The 27993-nt window shown below is 40.7% G+C and overlaps 1 long non-coding RNA gene across 1 annotated transcript in view; it reads left to right on the forward strand.

Moving 5' to 3' along the window:
- The window catches only part of LOC137561362 (uncharacterized), a 140636-nt gene extending 113027 nt beyond the window's left edge, over positions 1-27609 (forward strand). The window contains exons 2-4 of the long non-coding RNA XR_011029981.1: positions 17400-17514; positions 27337-27442; positions 27543-27609. This is a non-coding gene — a long non-coding RNA (uncharacterized lncRNA). The remainder of the gene's footprint in view (positions 1-17399; positions 17515-27336; positions 27443-27542) is intronic.
- Positions 27610-27993: the final 384 nt, after the last annotated feature.

The following is a 27993-nucleotide window of genomic DNA, read 5'->3' on the forward strand; positions in this document are numbered from 1 at the left end:
GTTGTAAATAGTAAGTTCAAAGTAGTTTAGCACACCAGTAGAATATGCATTGCTTTTATTCCATCAGTTAAATCACACTGCTAGCCGACTATTGTAAAAACACATAAAATCAAGGCTTACCAGCCGGAGTCAACCCACATTATAAGGTTGTTGTAAATGCGTATTGCTGGTTGGTCAATCGATGGTACGATCCACCGGTCCAGGGTACTGTAATGACATCACCTGATTTCCGGTGCTGAGAGGAGGCGGGGCCAGGCACCGGAAGTCGGATGATGCAGGGACTTCGGGACGGCATCATGGGACAAGGCTTCTCGGGTAAATATAACTTTATAACCGTTTCCCCTCCATACCTAACTTTAATAGTCTCCCCCACGCCTAACCTTAACCATGCTCCTGCACACCTAACCTTAAATGCCCAACCCTCCTTCCCCCGATCTGCCAAAAAATGCACATTTTTGGGTGCCCCCATAGGTGCGGCATAGCCGCTATTTATAGGGCATATGGTGGCGTCCAAACTTCCACAGCTTGCGGGTACCCAAATTTTCTGTTTCCATGCAGTGGCATAGCTAGATATCATAGGCCCCATAGCAAAACCTTCATGGGGCCCTCAGATGTAGGCACTCTTAAGCAATGCCACCTGCCCATACCCTATGGATATGAGTTAATTGGGCAATGTACATCCCTATGTGCATAAATCATGGGCACTGAGACAAAATTTGAGGGTAGAGGAACACAAGAAAGTGAATTGTGAACACAGTAAGTTCCACCTGGGCCCCTTATGCTCCAGGGCCCCATAGTAGCTGCTATTGCTAAACCCCTGTTTCCATGTCATGTGTGGGTGGCAGGTGCCTCATAATGTGGCCTGAGAAGAACTCTGCTTCTATGTGTGCCACTAAGCCAGCCTATCTCAGAGAGGTGAGGTGAAGAGAGAGGTAGTGTCAGCCACCATTATGTTGCCTTCCAGAGCTGCTACAATTTCTTTCTCTGCTGCCTAAAATTTTCAACAAGGAAACGAGCTGGCACATCCAGAATTAATCTTTATTGGTTCCATGTAAAATAGTACAGCCAATGTTTCAGAGCCACAGAGGACCCCTTTATCAAGGCAATGATCTGTCTGCTGCTGGGCAAAAGTTCCTGCAAAGGAAGTGGGAGTCTGGCTCCTTTAGACACTCACAGAGGGTGATGTGTATTCATCTGGGATAAAAAGCTGTTGCTTATACCTGACGAATACACATCGCTCTCTGCGAGTGTCTAGAGGAGCCAGACTCCCACTTCCTTTGCAGGAACTTTTGCACAGCAGCAGACAGATCTTTGCCTCGGAGCAAACATTGTCTTGATAAAGGGGTCCTTTGTGGCTTCGAAACATTGGCCATATTCTTTTACATAGAACCAATAAAGATTAACTTTGGATGTGCCAGCTCTTTTCCTTGTTGAATACTGCATAGAGGGCATCATCCCTCTTTTCAGCTGTTGCACTCCCCTTAAAGACTATGGGCTCGATTCACAAAGCGGTGCTAACCCAGTTAGAGACTTTAGGCGTGATAACCATTTTTATCATGCCTAAACTCAGTTTATGCATGATAAGTTTAGGCATGATAAGTTTAGGCATGCTAAGTTTAGATAAGTTTAGATCGCATGCAAAGTCCCGCATGCAAAGCAGCGCCATTAAACTCTATGCAAAGTGCACCAGACTTTGCTAGCGCAAAACTTTTGATCAGCTGTGCACTGCGGTGCTAACCCAGTTGGTGCTTAAACTTATCACGCCTAAAAACTTATCACACCTAAACTTATCACACCTAAACTTATCATGCCTAAACAGAGTTTAGGCGTGATAAAGGGCTTTTCACCAGGGTGCTAACTGTTAGCACCGCTTTGTGAATCAGGCCCAATGGGTTTGATCCTTTAGTGAGTGCAAGAAAATACTACAAATGTAATGCTGCCTAAAGTAGTTAGCCATCGCATTAGGTAAAAAAAAAATTCTATCTCCTTTTCTCGTTGGAGGTTGCAGTGGAGGTCCACTTTGCCTCCCAACCAATAACACTAGATGGTGCATGGTCATCCATGGGGTCTTCTTAAAGCACATTTCTCTCCATAAGGGAGGGTCATAATTGTGTGTGCAATTCGAGGGGGCAGGGGTTGGAGGGAGCATAATTACTTGCCTACAGGGTGCTGCTTCTCTGGCTCCCAACCTGTACAAAATTCACCTTCCTCTCCACCTGAATCACAGCATCTGGAGGTTTTCGAAGTGCTCAGTGGTGTCTCTCTTGCACACACCGCAATGCTGTGGATGTGAATACAGCTCTGTACTCGCATCCAAGGACCACATCTCCCAGCATGCCTTGACACATCCAAGAGAGAGACACTGGGAGCATCCAAATTATCCAGATGCTGCAACTTGGGTGGAGAAGTTGTTGAATCCCATATGGGCATTGGCAGCACTTGAAATGTAACGGCATGCTCCATGCCCAAATTTACATGATCCACTAGAAGGCAGTAGGAGGCCCCAGATACCTTACACTTTTGAAATTAGATGCACTGGCCAGTAAGGCATGCAGGCAGTGATTAATTTATTAGAACATCAAAAAGAAGAAAAGCTGGTCTGGCACTGTAGCTTTAATGAGTGTCAGCATGCGTACAGTAGTGGAAACAGTGATGCAACAAAGCGTGGTACATATATCTCACAAGTACTTATCGTGCTGCTGCTGAGATGAGGGAGACGTCTGTGGGCGCCAGTGGGTGCTACAGTGCCAGACCAGCTTTTCTTCTTTTTGATGTTCCATGACACTATTTCATCATGGTCTAGAGCACGCAGCATCTGCTGAGGGGCAACAATACAGCCAGCTGTTCACTGAGATTAATTTATTAGCACTAGCCCTTATGTTTTTGTTTCAGCAATAAATTCAAATATAAAGAAGTATTATTGAGATAGATGAAATCAGATGAAGGAGTAAATGTTTTAAAATACTCCTTTAATATACAGTACAAACATTCCATTGTGTTTCCATTCTTTTGGAATAAAGTAAATTACATTACAATACAAAGCATTTAGTACAAAACAAATGAAGATTACAGCTTATGCAGTAAACAAATCAATTACAGATGTTTACATAATGATGGAAGATATGTATGCATGCACATTACACACAAAAGTGAAAGAGAGCCCTGGCCAATCAATGTTATAGTTTAAAGGGTTAAAGAGAGTATGCTGTGTGAGCAATCCAGCAGAGACTAGGCACTGGCAATTATCCAGGCCTGACAGGCCTGTGAGACTGTTTATCCAGCATCCAGTTTAGTACTTAAAGAGAGTATGCCTGCCTGAAGAGGTGAGTTTCCAGCTTGCGCCTAAAAAGGGTAAATGTGGTTGAGTGGCACAGGAGAGTGTTTCCAGAGGAGGGGGAGAGGAACAACAAAAGTCTTGTAGGCCGTAGTGAGAAATGGTTATCAGAAAGAAAGACAGGATAACATTGTTGGTAGAGATCAGATTTCGTGTAGTATGGTATCTGGAAATTAGTTTATTATAGCAGGAAATTCGGGTGCCTGCAGCAAATGGACTATTTGGGCACCTCATAGGTACTAATGCAAAATAATGACTATTGGGTGCCAAAAGCAGAAATTTGGGCACCCAATAAATAGCAGGTGCCAAGCTCGTCCAATCGAAAATTTTGGTTTTGAAAATTATCGGTTTGAAAATTATGGTTTCAAAATTCCTTTTTGAGAATCATTATTTTGTCATTTTAAATGTATTGTTTTAGAAATGTATCATTTCTTGTTATTTAAGGCGGGGGAAGGGGTTTAAGGGTTAGAAAGGTGCGTTTTAGGATTACGCATCAGGAAGAGGGTCTTAGGGTTAGGCCTCAGAGAGGGGAGGGTTATGTGTGAGAGTAGGGGTTTAGTTGTAGTATAATATCGGTAATATTTACCGGTGTTTTACGATCATCATTACCACTGTAAATATTTTTCCGTGTTCATTTGGCATGCAATATACAATGGTCTTTATTGTTTACACTTATTTCAGCTTCACCCCATGCCCTTTTAATATTGTTGTTTTAGAACATTTATTAGTCTAATGGAGATATTCATGAAAAAAACATAAATTATATTGTTATAACCATATTTTGATATTTCGGCTTCACCCCATGCTGTTTTCTTGCCCCTAATTTAACGTATGCATGGCTTGGTGGCTACTATACATCAAAGTAGTTCTTTCCTTTTTAAGGGTGTCTTCCTCATTATACCTTTTAAGGTGCACTGGTGAAAACCTATAGCCACCTAGACGCCATGCTATGGGTTAGGCCATGCCTGCCTTTGGGGCAATTGCAGCACATAAAGTTAGTCAAACTTGTCAAACCAGCTACCACCATAACAGGACCACTAAAGGAACTTACAAAAGCTCCACAGAGATCTGTTGCTTTGCAAAGTAAAAATGATCAAATTTTGTTTATACTAAATCTTAGTCAAGATGCTAAGTTCAGAATCAATTTCATAAAAAAAAATGCGGAAGCACATGATACATTTCTTTATTTAAGTAAACAAATATTTTAATAAAAATTGAATTTTTTATACATGATAGCACCAACAGAGGCAGCTTTGTAACTACAATTTTTTTCTGGCTTTCGTTGTCCTTTTATGTGTTTCCATCGGGATATATAACAGCAGGATGTTCTTTATTACACATTCAGCTTGCAATGTAATGGTGATGCATAATCTACAGGAGATAACATGAGAAACAGGGCCAAGATTTTATAATTTCCACTTTATCTCATGATCAAAGTGATTATTTGATCTCCGTGATCTTTCACAGGGAGCCAGAAGTTTGGTTCCAGCCTTTTACTTTATAAGATCTCTGTTACTGAATGAATATTAGCAAAACATGATGCATGCATAATGTACATAAACAGTTTAAAATCACTTGCAATATTTATTGCACGCTCATATTTGAAATTCGTGTCATTTATTAAGATGGATGGTAGAATTTATTCATTACACAACTGTGGAACATCTACTAGGGTGGAACACAACTTTTTTGATTAAGTCACAAAAGACTGATTGTCTTTTTTTGGGACTAATGCCACCTATTAGACAGGTTTTTACCTATCTACATTCCAAAACTTCAATCACAAGTCCTTAATCCGGCTCCATATGAGACAATATGTGCAATTTGCTAATTTGTTTGAAACAGAAAACGTCAGCCAGCTACTTGGAGGAGTAGTAGTAGCTGAACACTGATGTAGTTGGCAAAAGGAAATGCAATTCTGCTTTATTCATACTAATGACATTCCAGCCTAGACTGGAATTAAGAGACAGCATGGCAAATACAGGAGTGGCTGGAAACTTGCTGAAAAGGTAGCACGCAAAGGGATTGTTATTTTATTATTATTCAGTATTTATATAGTGCCCACATCTTACGCAGCACTTCTGAGGAGCTTACAATCTAGTCCCTCTCATAGTCTTATGTAGCAAAAAAAGTAGCAGTAGGGTATTGTACCGTGTTAGCCATCAGTAAAAGCAAGGAGTTTTAAATCAAGATGATACCATTTATTGACTAACTAAAAATGAATAAAAATAAGCAAGCTTTCGGCCTTGCAGAAGCCCGACGAAGGCTGCAAGGCCGAAAGCTTGCTTATTTTTATTCATTTTTAGTTAGCCAATAAATGGTATCATCCTGATTTAAAACTTCTTGTTTGTAGCAAAAGAAGAAAATGAGCATAATTAGGAGTTCCACTGTCAAAAATGTGTCAAGAACTCCTTATGGGGGAAGTGAGCCACACAACTCTGATACAATCTATACCTCAAGCAAAGAAATAGACTCCCATATAATATATAATCAGATAAATATCTGTAAAGATCACAAAAATGGCCCCAAAAAAGTAGAAACATAGTCTTTATTGAGGGAATAAGTTAAAAACAACTAAAAACAAGGCATGGCCACCATACCTCCTCAAAAGTGGTATGTACACATGATAATGTGGATGCCACACTGTCCATGTATATATCTCATAACGGTCCTGAATACAGTATCAGAAATCAAATAAGCGATAGTGGACAGTGTTTGTGGCACCAAGTCACAATAACATACAAGTGATACAACTATAAAAGCCACAACTTCTGCATAAAATACAAAGCTGGAAGAGGTCTAATGTGCCACATTATCCAAGTAAATATCACTGCAGTCCAGAAAAAATTATCAGGACAACCATAGCCGCTTATGGACAATGTTTGTGGCAATTCTATATACAGTTTTTTAGTATAAATCCATCTAGGCCACACACCATCCACGTATATATCCAAACGTCCTAATAAAAAGTATATGTAACCGTTGGTGGGCAGTGTGTGTGGCCTAATAAGGTTACATAACAAAATATATCTCTGAATATGAACACCTATTGTATCAATATTCAACGATAAGACATAGCATTCTTAAATGTAATCATAAGAGATATTATTAAACACCTAATGTGTCTGATTATTAAGCTCTGTGATAGCAGCAAGAGATTAGTTTGTGCATATGAGCTGGAGAAAAGTGCTTAGACTTGTGTTGAGAAAGTGATTAGTGCAATGAGGTAGTACAAATTAAAAAAAATAGAGTTATATAGCTGTGATACTATAGCAGCCAAGAAATTATAAGGTAAAGGAGGCTTAGAATTTAGCCAAGAAAGTGACTGGTGCAATAAGGTAGCGAGAGTAAGGGAAAACAAACTTTCCCACAGAAATGCAGTGTCCAGTGTGCAAAGACGAGGAGCTGAAAAGTCGAAATAGTAGGTATGGGTGGGAAATCCCACCTGAGTAACCCAGATCTGGCTGGGATTCGTACCGGGGACCCAGCGTTGCAAGGCGAGATCGCTAACCACTACACCACCGTGCAGCCCAAGGATGGGATGGAAGGGATGGAGAGGAAGTAAAACTACAATGATTTCCAGTGTTGCATGAAACATTATTATTATTTAGTACTTATAAAGGGCCGACATCTTCCGCAGCGTTGTACAAAGTATATTGTCTTGTCACTTGTCTTGTCCCACAAAGGGGCTCACAATCTAATCCCTACCATAGCCATATGTCTATGTATGTAGTATGTAATGTACCCTGGCTTGGATTTACACCACAGGAGCCTACAGGCACAGATGTTCTGACATCCTCGACTGCGCCCTCCACAAACCTACAGACCCCCGCTGAACCGCACCACAAGTGTGCTGGCTGGCGCACATTTCACCTTCAATTTACTTCCCTGGTCCAGCATAGGTAGCCTACAGTGCCTTATGGGTAAGTCTGGCCCTGTGTGTACTGTATATGTGGTAGTCTAGGGCCAATTTAGAAGGAAGCCAATTAACTGTATGTCATCTGCCATTTCTCTATCCCTGCATGTGCTCTGGTCATCCCTGAAAGATGACACATGCATGTAACACGAAGGCAGGTATATTATTATGTTAAGACCTTTATGGACCACTAAATATCTAACTTTTATAACCTTCACCAGCCAGTGTTCACATCCTCTGAAAATCCCAGGTGTCATAAATAAGAAAGTCCCAAAAAAGCTTAATTTGGACCACAACATTGTGATTATGTGGCTGCACGTATGAACCCTTCTTTGGCTTGGTGCACTAGGTAAGATCATACCATCAAGACCATAAATGTTTTGGTTTTTTGCTGTGGAGATGTGTCCTTTTATGTTTTGAGGTATTGGAAGAAATTGCTGCCCTGACCAAAGATGGGCTGATGAACTTTGGGGAGTATGGGATCCCCCTACAATAGTGTTTTTCCTGAAGTGGGCACATCCTGTGTGTGGTGCAGTGTTCACATTGGTGATTGACATTACTGGCAGATTCAGACTCTATATGCAATTTTTGATCTTTTTGTAAGGTGATCCTTGTGTACCATGATATAAAAATGATATTGAATGGAAAACAACTGGATCTATGGGCTGGTGTACACCGGAGCGGTTCTGCAGCGTTTTTTAAAATGCTTGCAGGGGGAAAACCGCTTGGCTAGTGAAAGTGAATGGGCTGGTGCACACCAGAGCGGGTCGTATAGGAAAGTAGAAAACTGCTCTGAAAAGCGCTAGTTCAGAGCGGTTTTCCAGGGGTTTTTGTTACAGAAGTTGTTCAGTAACAGCTTTACTGTAACAATATTTGACATCTGCTACACAAAAATGCTCCAGAAAATGCTAGGCATGTTTAGGGAACATGCCTAGAATCGCTCTGAAATCTGCTTCAAAAACCTCTAGTGTTTTGCGGATCTGCTAGAGGTTTTTGGTGTGCACTGGTCCTGAGTGAGGCTTATCCTGGAACTGTATTGAACAAAGATTTATGTGATCTTATGAGCAGGTGACCCCTACACATACAATCTAATATGACCCTTGGACGCTATATTAAAGGGAGAAGGACTAATCTAGGGAATTTTGTATACTCTTTGGTTGTCATTATTTTAATAATTTTTAGTATATCTTCTGGTGTTGGGGAGTGCAACTTTGCAGATTGATATTCTTAGTATATAACGATCTGGTATGCTAGCTCTTTAGCGATAGCAATGCTCCAACAAACACCCACACTGGTCCTTTCCTTGCCTCTCCCCTCCTGCCGGACACCACTCCATTGTCTGCAATACAATCATCCCTCCCCCCTCCTTTGCATCCAAACGCAATGCAAGGCTGTGGCCAAGCAACATGTCTGTACAGCACCTGGCCCGGAACTGTCACCTTAGGGTTTGAGTCCTGATCTGTGTTGGTGATGATCTTCATGCAATTGTCTGTAAATTGTAAAACAATCCCTCACAAAAAAAAATATGTAATTAATCAATTAAATAATATAATTCAACCAGATCAAAATTTCCCAGCTCTCCTTTTAGTGATATTGATCACATTTGGCTGAAAGTACAATGACTTGATATAGTGTATTGTTATAAATAACAGTGTGGTAGGATGCGTATTAGCCTTTTTTTTCATTACAGATCACTTTGAGTTTATAGCTGATTTGTTTTCAAAGGGAAACCTTTCCTCTGTTTGCTTTTTACATCTAATGAAATGTTTCAGTATGGCTGACTTTTACACCAGCCTCCTTCAGGCATGGGAAGTTCTTAATGAATATCTCTACAGGAATGTTTGTTCAATATGACCTTTCTGACCTCTTACAGTCTTTTAAAAAAAGAACATTGCCTGCCTCCCAAGAGTCCATGTGCCTCCTATGTCTAATGTCTTCATGTATCATTTACTCTCCTGATCTCTAGTACCAATCTGTATATTGCCTACAGTGCATGACATCAGAGGACAGCAGGCATTAAAAAAAGAGAGTGGTCAAGAGCTGAAGTCAGCCTAGGTTTTACAAAACTAGGTAATTACACCTCTATTTGGCATAGGATATAGGTTCAGCATAAATCACAGTTTTGATGGCTAAGTTTGTGCCACTCCTGGTTATTAGATGTGTGTCAGTGAGCAAAGTCCTGATCAAAGCCAATACACAGGCAACCAGGGGTTGTGAAGCATGGCTGAGGACTAATTGCTAGTCTGAGTGGTGAAGGAAGTTTGTAATAAAAGACTATTACCTGCCCTACTCTCAAACCACTGGAGCGAAAATATTAGAAATTATATTCATCATCAATAGTATGCAGACATGGAATCTGAATTTCTTTTTAGAAACATGACAGAAAAAAGAAATCACATTTTCATGGGCAATCTGCAGTCTTAGTTCTGGATCAGCAAATGAAAAATTATTGTTTTATTAGCCATATGATCTTTTTAAGATAGTGGTGAAAAAAATACAAATACTATGATTTAGTATTTAAATAGTGCCAACATCTTTCACAGAGCTGTGGTAAATCACTCAGGATACCCACTTTCTGGCCTCAGCATCAGAAACAGTATATATATGTATATGTATATATGAAATCTTTTTAGACATGAGTTATTCTAACAAACTTACCTTGCATTCTTAAATAACTGCTATAAATGTCCATACACTGCTGTCCCCCTTCCCCCTTTTTATTACAGATGCATGATATGGCCTTTGCTCAGATTTTATTATTTATGTTTTTTGACTACGTAAACTTAATACAAAAAATTGCTTTGGTGTGTAAATTTTTGCATTCTCTCATATCAGTAAAAGGATGGTCCTATACACTTTGTAAAATTCTGTGTAATACGTCTGTACTATATGAATACACACAATGAAATTCCTTTGACATTTTTTCTTCAGCAACAGTTACAACTTCAACAAACATTATGAAGTATTTTTTTAACCAGTAATTGTTCTAAGAATCACAACATAATCTTGGCCTAATCACGCATTTAGAGAAATCAGATAACATACTGCAATGTGAGCATTCCATTTCAAAAGCTGTTTACTTGAATAATAAAAATGCTTATTCGGAAAAAGTGACACCGTGAAAAATGTTCCCTGAATGTTTAGATGTTCTGAGTGTTCTCTTATCCCATCTTCAGCACAAATAACTTAAGCTTTACTGTCAGTTCGCAAATGCATAATAATGAACAAGAGCTACAACATACTGGTACTGTAAAGTCTGACAACCTTGCTTCAACTGAACTGCACCTGAATATACAGGCGATGTGGGTAGTATGAGTTATATATATTCTATGTTTAAACTGACAAGGTCATTTCATATCTGAAAACTGTATTTAGACTTTCTGCAGATGTGCATTTGCAAACACAGTTTTTTGCAAACGCAGAAAAAAAAAAAAAAAAAAAACTACAATCATAAAAATTGTAAAATTTTAAATACATGCAAACACATACAGATAAGAAGTATCTTTCTTCCAGAGTAAGATGAGCTATAAATTACTTCTCTTCTATGTTGCTGTTACTTGTAGTAGTTAGTAGAAATCTGATGGAGCTGACAGGTTTTTGAATAGTCCATCTCCTTATGGGGGATTCTCAGCATTTCATTTCTTTTTTTACAAAAGTACTCCATGGAAAGGATCTATATAAAAAGATGCAGGCCACCCCAGCTGTTTACACACTATTTTGCCAGGTGAAATGAGCAACTGTCATTCACTAAGTGACTTATGGTAAATTCAGCTCTGGGTTTGATTCGGCTCAGAATCAGTTAGAAACTCCTGTGCTCAGCCAAAAACACTTCAAGAATTTACACTGAGAAATTTCAGTCAGTCAATGCTAAACATATCAACAAAACATCTATAAGAAAAAGTTTCCTAGTTGTCATTAGGGATGGGCGAACATGTTCAAAGGCTAACATATGGTATTCATGCTCTCCAATACTGGCCAAAAAATGTTTTAGGCAGGTAGTTGACACATTTTTCAAACTCTGTCTCATACAGAGGCTGACATTGAAATATTAATTTGGCAGGTAAATTGACAATTTTTTCAGGCCTTCACTGTGGCTGCAAAAAAAAAAAAAAAAAAAAAAAGGTTTTAGGCAGGTAAATTTTCAGCCATTTGTCTCATACAGAGGCTGAAATTAAAGTATTTATTTGGTAGGTAATTGACAAATGTTTCAGGCCTCTGTCTCACACATTTATACAGCACCACGGAATATGTTGGTGGTTTTTAAATCAATAATAATAATAATAATACAGAGGCTGAAATTCAAATATTTATTCGGCAGGTAATTGACACATTTTTCAGGTCCCCAGCGTGGCTGCCCCAAAAAAGTTTTAGTCAGGTAATAGACAAATGTTTTAGGCCTCTGTCTCATACAAAGACTGAAATTCAAATAGTTGTTTGGTAGGAAATTGCCAGTTTATTCAGGCTAATACTGTGTCTGCACTTTAAAATGTTTAGGCAGATAAATGCTACATTATTCAGGCATCTCAGACACTGGCTGCGCATAACAATTTTAGGCAGCCATTCTAAAGTCTTTAACTTGAAAAATCTTAATACTTAATGGGATTCTTGGCATTTACTTATGAAAAAAAAGCCTGTACGTAAAATATGTATTTTTAGAGGAACATTTACCCTTAAGCACCCTCTGTCATGCCACTGTCTGGGTTTTTGTACACTTTGCACACATTTTTTAAAGAAATTCTTGCTGCAGAGATGCCCTAAAGGTTTTTAGTTGGCCTGCTATTAAAGTCAGTAAGGATCGCTGAAAATTTCTGGTTCACAAATTTTTGCAGTAGAATTTGCAAAAAAAAGTGCGATGTTCAGCCATCACTAGTTGTCATACAGTATTTACTATTGTTCTGACAGTAGTATCGCAAGGTGTGCAGTTCAGGAAAATAACAAAATGAGAGAGAGAGAGTACACTAAGCATAATTTCTCTGCCTTGCTGGATCTGGCCAAAGTGCTTCATCAACATCACAGGCTATGTTAAAATTTCCAAGGCAATGCAATAAGAATCTTCTGAAGTGACGGATGAACTTAGTATCATAGATGCTGCATCAATTTGGTTAGGCCTCTTTCACATTAGACAACGCGTGCAGGAGCCGTTTCCTGCACGCATTGAATAGGCTGCGGTGTGTCGTCAGGATGTTGCAGTGCGATGCTGAGTAGCGGCGGTAGTAATTAATTAACCCAATGGGAAAACGCAGATTCCCGACGATAAAATGTTCCTGGGTGCGTCGTCTTTGGACTTTCATTTTACCTTGGTCAATGCAAAGTGTTGACTTTGCATTGAAACGCTGAAAGACAAGTAGAGATGGCTCGAACCTCAGATTTTGGATTCGAGGACCGCGGACGCAAACTTCCACAAAAGTTCGCGAACCGGCAAACTGCAATTTACTTCAATGGTCAGGTGAACTTTAAAAACTACAAACACTTTTCTATCCACAAAAAGTTATGGAAAAGATGTTCCAAGGGGTCTAACACCTGGAGGGGTGCATGGCGGAGTAAGATACATGCAATAAGTCCTTGGGAAAATTACGGACTTGACACAAAGCAGGGTTATAATCCCTAAAGGGCAGAAATCACATTACATTCCTAAATTGGAGGCATAAACTGCTTGAAAACATCTTGTGTGTGTATACATGGATCAGGTAGTGTAAGTAGTGTATTGCTTCACACTGACCAAACTCACTGTTTAACGCACCGCAAACAGCTGATTGTGTAGTGATGGCTGTGCTGGTGTGCACGTTGGCGAAAGTGCAGGCGATGGCAGTTTTCAAGCCCATATGTTTGGGCTGAGGTAGATCAATGACAGAACAACAGTGACTGTCCAGATGATAGAATTTGGTCTATCCACAATGAAGCAACAACTTTATTATGTTGGGTGTGCCCCCTAACACACTCATGTAGGTCATTGCTTCATTACAGTGCAGTGTGCAGCCACTTAGATGCAGTGGAAAGATATGCACTGGTCTATTCAGTGTGTAGTCACACAGATGCAGTGAACAGATATGCACTGGTCTAATACAGTGTGCAGTCACACAGATGCACTGGAAAGATATGCACTAGTCTAATACAGTATGCAGTCACACAGATGAAGTGGAAATATATGCACTGCTCTAATACAGTGTGCAGTCACACAGATGCAGTGAAAAGATATGCATTGCTCTAATACAGTGTGCAGTCACACAGATGCAATGGATAGATATGCACTAATCTAATACAGTGTGCAGTCACACAGACGCAGTGGAAAGATATGCACTGCTCTAATACTGTGTGCAGTCACAAAGATGTAGTGGGCAGATATGCACTGTGCCACTTGTCTAATATAGTGTGCTTTCAGACAGTGGGACTGCAAATACCAAGCAGGCAGCAACTGTCTGTGAGCTGTATCTATGCAGTGTCAACCACAAAGAGAACTTCGCTTTAGTAAGATAAATCACACAAATAGAGTGGGAAGAAATGCACTGATCTAATACAGTGTGTCAGCAAGCAAGGGCTCAGCTGCGACAGGGCTGTATCTATGCAGTGTCAGTGTCACATACAAACAAAAAAAAAATCAGAAGAAAATTAGCCCCCAAAAGAGCTGTTTTGGCTTCTTTAAGCAACAAATTTCATCGAGGAGCAAGCTAACAAGAGCCTAACTAACACTTTCCCTATGTCTCCAGCAATGTCTCTCCCTTCTCTCACTAAGCAGGCAGCAGACAGAGTGAGCACATGGCCGACGCTGCTGCCTTTTATAAGGGGGGAGGGTGGGGGTCCAGGAGGGAGTGCACCCTGATTGGCTGCCATGTGTCTGCTGACTGTGATGTAGAGGGTCAAAATTTAGCCCAATGACAAGTATAGGAGGTGGGGCGAACGCGCATAAAGTTCGCTATTCACCGCGGACACGAACAGTGGAAATTCATGCGAACTACCCGCCGGGTGAACCGTTTGGGCCATCTCTTGTTACAAGTTTCCTCTATAGCTTGAATGAGGAGCATCTGGACATGCACCAGAGATCATATTCCCTCCACAGCTATACTCAGAAGAACTCCTCAATAGGGTTTAGGTAGGTGGCATACACAGGTAAGTATTTGATAGAAAATTTGTGGTTATTGATGAAACTAGCTTTGAATCTAAAGCTGCATACACACTACCAACTGATGTAGAGTATAGGGGATCCAGACCTGATCTCTTCGGATGACATCACTGGGCCAGGCTGCACACACTTCAGCTGTGTATCTGATGACACACTGTGTTGCTATGTGGGGAGGGGGGGGATGGAGGGACGACAAGTGGTGAGTGCTTGACATCATGAGGGGGGGGGGGGGGGTGGCGCAAACAATGGGATTGATGAGGATTGGTATCACTGGGGTTGAATAGATCTGCCAGGGAGATTGGTCGCAGGTTAGGGGCTGCCGTATACTCATCTGATTATTGGCTGAGGTGGTTGTTATCGACTGCCTCAGCCAACTTAATTCAGATGTGTGTATGGGCTTTTAGCAGATACAGAGATACATTGTCCCAGACAACAATGTGTTGCATCTGGTCTTTTCGTTTGCTACTGTGATAATATTGTGCAAACTGTTCAGAAGAAATGTAATGCTGGGAATCCAAAATGAGTTATTTTGGCACATAGATGGCTCGATAGATAATTTCCGACAGGTCCGATCTGATTTCGATCGTTTTTCTGTTCAATTTTCTCAGGGAAGTGAATGGAAATTGATCGGCCAGTAAATTTGATGAAAAAAACTCATTGGGCCTGATTCACAAATCTTTTTCACCTGTTTTCCTCTGTTTTCACCTTATCTATGTTACATTTTTAAACTCCCAAAGAGCAAAAATATCAAATAATTAAGGTAAGAAAAGTCATATTGAAATGAAGTTAATCAGGAACAACTTACTTTGAGTGATTATTTTGCTTGTAAATGTGCTGAAAGGTTATTTTTATCAATTAGGTGATAAATTAGACCTTTATAAGGAGTATTGTGAGTAGAGCCCATTGTGTATTCCCAGCATAAGAACGAGGTCAATGTTGTAACAACCTAAGTTGGTATCTTTTTCTGCTCCTTTTTCTGGAAACAGGTTAATTTGGCATACATTACTTAACCACCTTAGCGGTATGGACGAGCTCAGCTCGTCCATTACCGCCAGAGGGTGCCGCTCAGGCCCTGCTGGGCCGATTTTGTTCAAATAAAAAGCAGCACACGCAGCCGGCACTTTGCCAGCCGCGTGTGCTGCCTGATCGCCGCCGCTCTGAAAGAGGGTCCCCCCAGCCGCCCGAGCCCTGCGCAACCGGAACAAATAGTTCCGGCCAGCGCTAAGGGCTGGATCGGAGGCGGCTGACGTCAGGACGTCGGCTGACGTCCATGACGTCACTCCGCTCGTCGCCATGGTGACGAGGAAAGCCAAACAAGGAAGGCTGCTCATTGCAGCCTTCCTTGTTACTTCTGCTTGCCGGAGGCGATCGGAAGAACGCCTCCGGAGCACCCTCTAGTGGGCTTTCATGCAGCCAACTTTTAGTTGGCTGCATGAAATAGTTTTTTTTTTATTTAAAAAAAACCCTCCCGCAGCCGCCCTGGCGATCTTAATAGAACGCCAGGGTGGTTAAAACAGATTGGGATTGTGTGTCTAAAGACTCTAAACTTATCAGCATGCAGTGATTGGTTTGTATCCAAGGGGGCCTGCTTCATACTGAAACCAGGCTATGGCCTTGGGACCCTCAGTTAAGGACTCTGAATGCTGAAACAAAAGTGGATGATAGAATTAGAAGGTGAGCATAAGTTGTCAATTAGGAGGATAGGGCAAGGCATCAGAAAAGGGATTGAGTGTGACAAGGCTTGTTCGGGAGAGCTGTACTGAAACACCTCTAAAAATACCATTGCAAATCCAAAATAGCAGATTTTTCTGTTGCTGACACATTGATTGCATAAATTACACAAGAGAATTGAGATTAAATCCTTGCAGCTGTGACTGGAAACAGTTGGAGCCTGGCTCATGTGCAGTCCACCTTGCATGCCTCCCTGTATTGTGCTTTAGCATGGCTGTGCACAGCAGCAGGGACTGAAAGCATCACTTGCATCCACAGTTGCTATACACAGCTGTGCAGGTGTAAATACAGAGAAGCTGCACAGATGGACCGCACATGCAATGCACCACGGAGATGCTACTGATGTTCTTAAAGAGGAACTGTCGCAAAAAATCTTAAAATTTTAAACACATACAAATAAAAAGTGCATTTCTCCCAGAGTAAAATGACCCATAAATTACTTTTCTCCTATGTTGCTGTAACTTACAGTAAGTAGTAGAAATCTGACATTACCAACAGATTTTGGACTAGCCCATCTTCTCATAGGGGGGTTCTCAGGGTTTTCTTTATTTTTAAAAGCACTTAGTGAATGGCAGTTGCTCCATCCAACTGCCAAAAATGTGTACAGTGAGCAGGGAGGCTGGCCAGCATCTTTATATAAATCTTTTTCAGGTAGTGTCTTTATAAAGAATACAAGTCATGCTGAGAATCCCCTATGGAGAGATGGACTAGGCCAAAACCGGTAATGTCAGATTTCTACTACCTACTGTAAATGACAGCAACGTAGGAGAAAAGTAATTTATGGCTCACTTTACTCTGGGAGAAATGTACCGGTACTTCTTATTTGTATGTGTTTTAAAGAGACACTGAAGCGAAAAAAAAATGATGATATTATGATTTGTATGTGTAGCACGGCTAAGAAATAAAACATTAAGATCAGATACATCAGTGTAATTGTTTCCAGTACAGGAAGAGTTGAGAAACTCTAGTTGTTATCTCTATGCAAACAAGCCATTAAGCTCTCCGACTAAGTAATTCGTGGAGAGGGCTGTTATCTGACTTTTATTATCTCAACTGTTCCTGGACTATTTACTTTTCCTCTGCTAGAGGAGAGGTCATTACTTCACAGACTGCTCTGAAAGACTCACTTTGAATGCTGAGTGTTGTGTAATCTGCACATATTATAGAATGATGCAATGTTAGAAAAAAACACTATATACCTGAAAATAAAAGTATGAGAATATTTTCTTTGCTGCTAATCTTCTAGTAATTATTCATAGTACACAACCAATTCACTATATCATATTTTTTTTTCGCTTCAGTGTCTCTTTAAATTGTAAGATTTTCGCGACAGTTCCTCTTTAACGAGACATACAATGGCAAGACCGGATGCAATAAGGACCCTGGAGGAACTTGAGGTGCCTTTAGATCACTGAGGTATGTTTTAAAAGCAGCAGTATTTTTGTATGAGGATTATTTTACGCTTAATCAGTTGCTCTCAGTTATAAAGACAACTGATTTTCAAATTAATGTCCATGTTTTCCTATGACACAGGTCCCACTATACGCGTTTTAACTGAAAGTTTTTTCACAATGCACTGCTATGGAGAAAAAAATAAAAACGCATACTAACGCATACCAACGCATTAAATGTACCAAACCTGTTCAGTTTCATAAACCAAGAGAACAAGACATATTGAATAATATACTAATAAGTCTGCAGTAAGTATTGTCATAGGGTCCACTTAATAATCAGTGTTTTACGTTAGAAGCAAAGAAAGTACCTGTTTTCTAAAATTGCATTCTCAGCCAGTCAATGTTTAAAATAAAGAAACAATCTACATTCCTAGGTGGAGCAGAACAAAATAAAAAGTATTGATTTTAAATGTTAGAGTTGACCATTCTCTTCTGAACAATAATAATATGTATTGTTGTTATATTTTTATTATTATTGTTATACAACAAAGCTATCAGATACATGATTCATGAAAAAGGATATAGTCATTTAATTTGTGAATCTATTCTTTAAATGCATATTATACTTGTGCATACAGCAATAAAATTCTAAATTAAATGTTCATTAAACAGCCTTATGTATGAAAGGAGTAATATACAGATTAATGGCTTCTGACATCTGGACCTTTAATATGAGCTATTTAATAAAGTACATTTAGTTTTATATTTAACAATAAACTACTTAATTGAACTCGTCTTGCTTAAACTTGTATGATGGCATATTTTGAAACATCTGCATGTAATTAAAGCTTAATGAGTAAAACCATTATAATTGCTTTATAAAAGCGTATATTTGTGGTTTGAAATGTAATTTATGTAGGGCTTCAGGTTATATGTGTAAACAGTTTTGCCAAATGTGTGTTTTTAGAAATAGGCAACTTACAAAAACAATGTGAAATTGGGAGTACTCCCTACAAGCTGTAAAGGTCAGATTTTACATTTGTATTGTGATATGTTGCAAGGCTGTAAACTGAGGTGGGCTTGGCAATATTTAAATAAAGCATTGTAAGACAGTGATCAGCTATGGCAACCAATCAGGAAGCAGTTTCAGCACCTTAGAGGAATGAAACTGACAATTACTGGTTTAGGTAACATTTATACTTATCCCCACACATTTTTGTATGCCCTAATCTGCGTTTTGCAAGATTTCAATCTTGTCTTTTGATTTTTTTGCTCTGTGACTTTTTAATATGCATATCATTGAAGTTAATTTATATGAGAATGTGTTTAATTAACTTTTGGATGCAATTTTACGTTAAAAAAAATTGAATTTTTACTGCATTTCCATTGACTAATATTACATACAAATTGCATATCACACAAGGAAAAAAGCATCACTGCTATTTGATTGATTTGAGACTGATTTCCTGGACTAATTACGGTATATTCTACATATATATATTTGTTTTAATTATATAGTTGATGGCTCTCTAACATTTAAATAGGTCTCAGGTTCCAATTCCTGTTCAAAATATTTGTATGAAAACATATTCCAAAATGGACATTGGCGAGATTGAACATGCCCAACCTGCATGTTTATAGCACAATTTGTGACCAAATGAACACCACGCCACAACACACAAACTCTAAGGGATTGAAGTGAATAGGCATTGGAGGAATGAACCACCTCCAACAGGCGGTGATACAAGTGATAACAAATCCCACACTTGTCAGATGTCTCTAGCATCATTTTCATTTAAATTCCTCCGGGACATCTCTCCATTGCAGCTTTGACACCCCACATGCAGAAAGGTGCCATTACAATCCGGAGTACGGGCTGATCATATTTTTTTAGGTTTTTCTAGATAAGCTTTAACCAGGGTAACACTCAAATTCCTTCATTTCCTGTGCATAAACGTGGCTGTTAATAGGTATTTGTATGATGCATGACTTGAGAAAGGTCTAATGTTATGCAGATATATGTTATGATGATCAAAGATGCCCAGGCCTTTCTCTGTTGATAATGGATATTCACCCATAGTAGATCTGGGTGCTTCTAGTGATGACCCCCTAGATAAAAAAGGATAAGACTACGACTGCCTGTTAAGTTTGCCCATCAAAAAAATTCCATTTGTACCTCTTTACTGATGCACCTTATTCCCTGTACCTAGTCACCTAGGACAGGCAAATACCTGAAAATAAAGTGAGAGACCAGTCCACTTTTAAAAACGTCATTGTTATTGTTCTAATTGCCATGCATGTAACACATTAAAAGTCTGCAGTTGTACCATCCACTTAGTGGTTGAGAATACAAAATTCACAGATACTTCAAAGGTAACAGTGGGATAAGGTGTTATAGAAAGAAAATAGATTAACTGACTAAACATGGCAAATTGATGTGGATTACACCAAGGCTCATATGCAAATAACTTTTTCCCTTGAATTTTTCTCCTAGGTGATATTATCATATTTTATAAATAAATGCCTTTTAAACCACCAGCAAGCAAGAACATGCTCAACATAACTTTGAGAGTACTTTTTCACCTACTTTTTGGTCTTTTTACTATTACCAATAGATATGTAAATACAGCAAACTAGAGTTCTTCATAGAAAAGCAAAAGGTTCTACTATAGTTATTTTAAAGAGGAGATGAAAGAATTATCTCCTAGGAGAAAACTCAGGAGGAAAAGGGAATTGAATAATGTCCCAAGAGAGATACATTTCTGCTTCCCTCATGCAGAGTAGAGATGACCCGAACCTCCGATTTTAGGTTCGCGAACCTTCGCCAAAAGTAAGATTTGCACAAACTTTCACAAACCGCAATAGACTTCAATGGTGAGGCGAACTTTGAAAACTAGAAACATTTATGCTGGCCACAAAAGTGATGGAAAAGATGTTTCAAGGGGTTTAACACCTGGCATGGCGGAGTGGGATACACGCCAAAAGTCCCAGGGAAAAAAATCTGGATTTGACGCAAAGCAGCGTTTTAAGGGAAATCACATTGCATGCTAAATTTCAGGCCTAAATTGCTTTAAAACATCTTGCATGTGTATACATCAATCAGGGAGTGTAATTAGTGTACTGCTTCACACTGACACACCAAACTCACTGTGTAACACACCCCAAACCGCTGATTGTGTAGTAATGGCCGTGCTGGACTAGTGCGCACCATGGCCAGAGTGCAGGCAGAGGTGGTTTTCAAGCCCATATGGTTGCCGGGTTGTGGTAGCTCAATGATAGAACAACAGTGACTGTCCAGCTGATCATATTTGGCATCGACCCTATTATCTTGGGTGTGCCCCCCCTGAGACACTCATATAGCCGTCGGTCATTGCTTCATTGTGATACGCAAGCCCCTTCACCGCGGCAAGGCAATGATCATGAAGAGGAATTTGCACATGTACGTGCCTTTTGTTTTGTTGTTGCAGCTGCAGTGCAGCCAGAAAAAATAGAGAGGCATGTACACGCACCAGAAAAATTATTATAGCCGCTGCCTTAAAAAGCAGCGGCCTTAAAAATTCAGGAATCCACCTGGAGTCCCGGACCCTGTTGGTGTTGGTGGAGAAGGCAGTCAAGTGGCCTGCGGGCAGAGGTGCTGTGTGGGGAGTGACTTAGTCTTGGGACAGGCAGTCACACGGTGAGCAGGCAGAGATGCTGTGTGTGGGGACTGACTTAGTCTTCGGGCGGGCAGTAGCCCTCCAGGATCCATGCCTCATTCATTTTGATAAAGGTGAGGTACTGAACACTTTTGTGACTTCTCTTCTCAGTGACAATGCCTCCAGCTGTGCTGAAAGTTCTTTCTGACAGGACGCTTGAGGCAGGGCAAGAAAGAACTTGGATGGCAAATTGGGACAGCTCTGGCCACAGGTCAAGCCTGTGCACCCAGTAGTCCCAGGGTTCATCGCTGCTCACAGTGTCTACATCCATTCTTAAGGCCAGGTAGTCAGCTACCTGCCAGTCCAGGCGTTGGTGGAGGGTGGATCCGGAAAGGCTAAGGCGAGGCTTTGGACTAAAGAATGTCCGCATGTCCGACATCACCATGAGATCGCTGGAGCGTCTTGTCCTTGCCTATGTAGACATGGGAGAAGGATTACTTGCTGTGTACCTTTATTGCTTTGTGCTGTGGAATCACCCTTAAACGCATTGTAAAGCACAGTTGCCAGCTTGTTCTGCATGTGCTGCATTCTTTCTGCCTTCTGGTGAGTTGGTAACATGTCCGCCACTTTGTGCCTATACCGAGGGTCTAGTAGCGTGGCCACCCAGTACAGCTCATTCCCCTTGAGTTTTTTTATACGGGAGTCCCTCAACAGGCTGGACAGCATGAAAGATGCCATCTGCACAAATATGGATGCAGACGTACTATCCATCTCCTCTTGCTCTTCCTCAGTGATGTCAGGTAAGTCCTCCTCCTCCCCTCAGCCATGAACAATACCACAGGAAGGTCGAGCAGCACAAGCCCCCTGTGACGCCTGCTGTGGTTGTTCTTCAGCTACCGCCTCCTCCTCCTCCAAAGAAACACCTTCCTCATCATCCGAGTCTGACTCCACTTCCCCACATGACACTTCCTCCTCCTCCCCCCTCTGTGCTGCTATAGGTGTTGAGGAAACATCTGGTTCTGATGAAAATTGCTCCCACAACTGTTCCTCCCGTAACTGTTCCTGTTCACGCTCCTCCACAGCTTGATCCACCACTCTACGCACGGCACGCTACAGGAAGTAAGCGTACAGGATCAAGTCGCTGATGGTGCCTACACTGCGACTCACCAGCTTGGTCACCTCCTCAAACGGCCGCATGAGCCTGCATGCATTTCGCATCAGTGTCCAGTTGTTGGGCCAGAACATCCCCATCTCCCCAGACTGTGTACTTTTACTGTAATTGTACAGGTACTGGGTGACGGCTTTCTCCTGTTCTAGCAGACGAAAGAACATGACCAGGGTCAAATTCTAGCGTGTCGGGCTATCACATATCAAGCATCTCACCGGCAAGTTGTTTCTCCGCTGAATGTCCGCAAAGCGAAGCGGCCATGTAAGACCACCTGAAATGCCCACACAACTGCCTGGCCTGCTTCAGGACGTCCTCTAAGCTTGGGTACTTTGACAAAAATCTTTGAATGACTAGATTCAGCACAATTCCTGGCCAAGGTGTGTAAGCTGGCTTTTGGCATACTACAAATCTTTAAACAAGCTCATTTTTCTCTTGGATATATCATAATGGTACATGCTAGGCTGGCTTCAGCATGTAGTGTTGGTGGTGGTATAGTGGTGAAATGAGCTACCTACCACGCACTCAGACCTGGGTTCAATTCCCGGCCAAGGTATGTAAATGGGCTTTTGACATACTACAATTCCCTGGAAGACAAGACCCTCCTCCCTCCGGGAGGAGGGAGTGAGGGGTGAAGAAGGGAGTTATATAAGGAATAACAATCAGCTAGGAACAAGCCTACAAGAGCCTAACTAAACTCTCCCTAGCAGAGTCTGTCAGCAGCTGTCCCTTAACTAATTACTGTAAGCAGTGAGTAAAACGACAGGAGAACCTTGCCTTTTATAAGGGGGGGGGGGCTCCAGGAGTAAGTGTAGTTTGATTGGCAACAATGTGCCTGCTGACTGTGATGTAGAGGGTCAAAGTTCTGCTCAATGGAGCATTATGGGGGCGAATAGAACTTCTGCAGACAAAGATTTTTAGATAGTCCCTATTCAGTGTGCATCAGGCTCTTGTGTACAGCACCCAGCCCCCTTGGTGGGAGGGGGCCCCATCCAGGGGGGCCCAGTTATTTGTAGTTATACCACTGTCCGTATCATCATCATCATCATAATCATCCTGCCCAGCTTCACTTGCCTCAGACACCTCCAAAACTGCACCAACAGCAGGTACTTCGTCATCCTCATCCTCACACATTACGTCCATAGTGTCGCCACCTAACTCAGACATATGAGGCGGTGTAACTTGCTTAGCGCCTTCATCTGGTTGTAACAATAATGGCTGTGAATCAGTTAATTCCCCACCAAATAACTCCTGCGAAGTGTCAAATGCAGTGGCTGTGGTGTTTGTAGTAGCACTGGTGGCTGCGGAAGATGAGGTGTTCTGTGTTAAATAGTCAACCATGTCCTGACAATCTTGGGAGTTGATGGGACGTGCCTTCTTCTGAGCACTGTACTTTGGTCCAGGGCCGCACGAAATCACATCAACACGACCTCACACAGACCTGCCGGGTGGCCTTCCTTTGAGTTTGCTTCTACCTCAGCCTCTACCTGTTTTGTCAGTTTTGTCCATATCGGGGGGATGAAGTGAAAGGTATGCACTGACTTGACTAATACAATGTGCAGTCACACAGGTGCAGTTAACAAATATGCACGGAGTGGTATATCACACTGCGTGTGCTCACGTAGGTGGGTGGGTGCACAGTGAAAAACAGGTAGGTATATGCAGTGGGTATTACAATGTGCACCTGTCACACACAGACAGGTACTGGACAGGCACAGTGACACTGCGTGCGCTTACGTAGGTGGGTGGGTGCACTGTGAACAACAGGTAGGTAGGTATATGCAGTGATGGTTATTACAATGTGCACCTGTCACACACATAGGTAGTCAATGAATGTGCTGGGCCTGGCAGTGGCACACACAGTAGGAATTACCAAGGCTGTCTATGCAACACAAGTGTCAGTGACACACACACACACACACACACACACACACACACACACACACACACAGATCACAAGAACAAGATTAGCTCTCAAAAGAGCTGTTGAGGGGTGCTTTTTTAGCAATAAGAATCAGCAAGGAGCAAGCTAACAAGCCTACAAGAGCCTAACTAATCTTTCTCTATGAGAGTCTGCAGCAGCTTTCCCTTCTCTAATTACTGCAGGCACACGAGTAACTGAAAAGCCTGACGCTACCTGCCTTTTATAAAGGGGGGGGGGGGGCCTCCAGGAGGTAATGTAGCCTGATTGACTACAATGTGCCTGCTGACTGTGATGTAGAGGGTCAAAGTTGACCCTCATGATGCACTATGGAGGTGAAGCGAACTTCCGGTAAAGTTTGCAGTTCTCCGCGATCGCAAACCCCGGAAGTTTGCTGGGAACCGTTCACCAGCGAACCATTCGGGCCATCTCTAGTGCAGAGTCTCATCACATGCCGTGGACCATTTAGATTGGTATTATTCAGGCAGTGAAGCTCCATGTTGGCCAGCTCAATTGTTCTGGCAGTAGCAGCCTGCATGGGAGACAATGTGCTAAATGAGGCTTAGAAAGAGTAGGGGGGGGGGGGGCAATGTCCATTTGGATAGAGTGCTTCTCTGCTCTTGATTTTTGCATGAAGCAATACATCACACATCAAAACTCACTAATTAAATCACATGAGTACAATATCAGAATGATAAAGAGACATTTAATCATGTTCTTTTCATTGGGCAAGCTAGTATTTACCTCTCAGTACTGTTGTAATTGAATCTCAGAAATTCTTTTGAATGAGTTAAAAAGTCACTAGCCCTTTAAACTGGCGACTGTTGTCATTAAATCATGCCCACTGACTTCCACTTTGCTACGTTTACATATCTCCCTCTATATTTGGTGCTTTAAGACAATCACAGTGAACTAGAATCATATCTGTTGACAAACTACAACTTTTAAAATTGCATTTATAGGAATCTTACTGCTGTCTTTATTTGGCTTTCCATGCTGTAAATATTCATAATGGTATGGACACTCCAATTTATCTTTTGTCTAATCATTGTTGCTTACCTTACATTTAAGGTCATAGAATAAAGCTTCTTGCTCGGGATTGTTTAGGTTTGCTATGTCATCAACATACAGAACTTTGTACTGTAAACATTTGTGCTTATCTAATGGTCACTTTAAGATTGTTCATCAATGTAAATTATATTCTGTGGGAACCCAAGTTTCATTTTTTAATCTCAATTAGTTTTTTATTACATGAGCCTTAATTTCTTTCATGTTCATTAGTCAACACTTAAGTTGATGAGTGTAATAATTTGACAGCAATTGCATTATTAGTGTTGGAAACACAGATCCCTGTATGATACCGTCAATCCTACATAAGTAAGGTGCTAGAATTTGTTTTTCTTTCTTTGGAGTTCAAATGAGGTACATGTACTTGATATGACTTGTACATTATTGTTGATTTATGTTACGCTTCATAAGAAAGTTGCTCTTTTAAACATGAAGTGGCTTGCAAGGGTTGTAATGTTTCAATTAACCGACTTTAATAGGTGTAAAGTCTGATAAGAGTATGTTGGCTTATTTTTAACTATAAGGACCCGTTCACACTTGTGCAGATTCCTGTAGTTTAGTGCATCCCCCAGCTCAAGGCGTTCTGCAAAAGGAATAAAGCCATTCAAGATCATTCATGTCTTTGTGCTGCAGTGTAATCAAAAACAAAACAAAATAAAACATGATGCGTGTACTGCAATACACAAACAATACCCTATAGAAGTTGTGCTAGCTGAAGGTTCCAGAACATGAATCAATTTCGTATTCTGATTTGAATACTTTGTGTATTATTGACTTCAGCATAAAAAAATCAATCAGTTGATTTTGAATAGTTAATCATTTAAAAGTGCATGGGGTATTGATTATTGCAAAACTGAGCGACACAATGCTAGCACATGCAGATGTTTGATTCTTGATCAAATTTCTGCTGCAATGTATTTGAAGTTCAGTTGACCAGCTGATAAATTGATCATTACACTCAACCCACATATGGCTACTTTTACTGAAAATACAGTATATGTTTTGCTTTTTTAAGTTCTTCTAAACTGTTTGTATTATATGTATGTCCTTTACAAGTCATTTGTACAAGCTATATAAAAGCATCATTATAATCATCATCATTGTCATAAAAATCATCATCATAATAATAATTCTCATTACCAACATCATTCTCATCAACATCATTCTCATTACCATGATCCTCATCCCCATCATCCCGAATCAAGACATTGTTTCCATGGGATTTGTAGACTCTCGCCAAAGTAGGAAGGAGGCACTGGGGGTGGTGGATAAAATGATTTAAGGTCAATATAAAACTAAAAATAGGAGGTGGCTTACATCAAGGATGGCACAATCAAATTATCTGAAAGAAGTTTAATAACACTATGATGGAGCGTTTCCTGGGATTGGATGCCCGCTTCCTCAGGCCAATATTCCATTCCTATTGCAGTCAAAGTCCGAGTTTTGAGTGCCTCCTTGAAAGAGAAGAATTCAAAACTTAGCTTTTGACCATGATAGGCATGACATAGTTGCCTGAGAAAGCGGGCATCCAGTCCTGAAAAAGTGCCACAGTGTTAATAAAGTTTTTTCTCATAATCTGATTGTGTCATCCTTGAGGTAAGCCACCTCCTATTTTTAGCTTTATATTGGACTTAAATAATTTTATCCAACCTTAGGCACCTTCTTCCCCCTTTGCATTGTACAATTCCCTACTAGGCAAGTTAGGGTTCCAGCTTGGCCATCAGAGCTGGTAACCCAACTATTTTTTTTAACAAATATGGTCAGTGTTGCACCTGTTTATGATTCACCAGCTGGAATGGGAATATAGTTTCCCCAAAAGTGTTTTTTTTTTTAAATAATTTTATTATTTAGTATTTATATAGCGCCGACATCATTCGCAGTGCTCTATAGAGGATATTGTCTTGTCACTTAACTGTTTCTCAGAGAACCTTGCAATCTGATCCATACTATAGTCATATGTCTAAGTATGCGTCATGTAGTGTATCTATTGTAGTCTAGGGCCATTTATTCTTTTTTAGGGGAAGAAAATTAACTTATCTGTATGTTTTTTGGAAGTGGGAGGAAACTGCAGTGCCCAGAGGAAACCCAAACAGACACGGGAGGAACATACAAAATCTGTGCAGATAGTGTCCTGGCTGGGATTCTAACCCAGCGCTGCAAGGTGAGAGAGCTAACCATTATGCCACTGTGCTAAAAATGTATGTAGTGCTGATTGGTTAATCTATTGCTCTCTCCCTCTCTCTCTCTCTTTTTTTAACAAGTGCAAGAAGACACAGAGAGAGCCTGGATTATCTGAGTAGAGACAGATGTTCTCCACATGCCAGTTTGCCTGGTTGCCCACAAAGCAACCTAATTTTGTGAATATCCCTTCACAACTTTGTAACCACCAATTAAGTAACAATACTACACCATTAGGGTTCCCTTTGTCTCCGTGTTTTTCAAGGTGATCTACATCTTATCTCTCAACTTGTAAGATTCTACCCATGTTTATGTAGGATTTTCTGGATGTTCAAGTTTCCTCCCACATTTCAAAAATGTACTGCTAACCCCAAAAATTGTCCCTAGAATGTATATCACATGATAAACCATGAGCATTTTCACGTTTGCACGCGATTGCGAATTTGTAAGCGCAATCACGCATTTTCACACGAAAATGATATCGCAAATGCAAAAATGCACACGAAAATGGCCATGATAGGAGTTATCATGGTT

Source organism: Hyperolius riggenbachi, chromosome 3 (genome assembly GCF_040937935.1).
Source record: "Hyperolius riggenbachi isolate aHypRig1 chromosome 3, aHypRig1.pri, whole genome shotgun sequence".
Taxonomy (NCBI): domain Eukaryota; kingdom Metazoa; phylum Chordata; class Amphibia; order Anura; family Hyperoliidae; genus Hyperolius; species Hyperolius riggenbachi.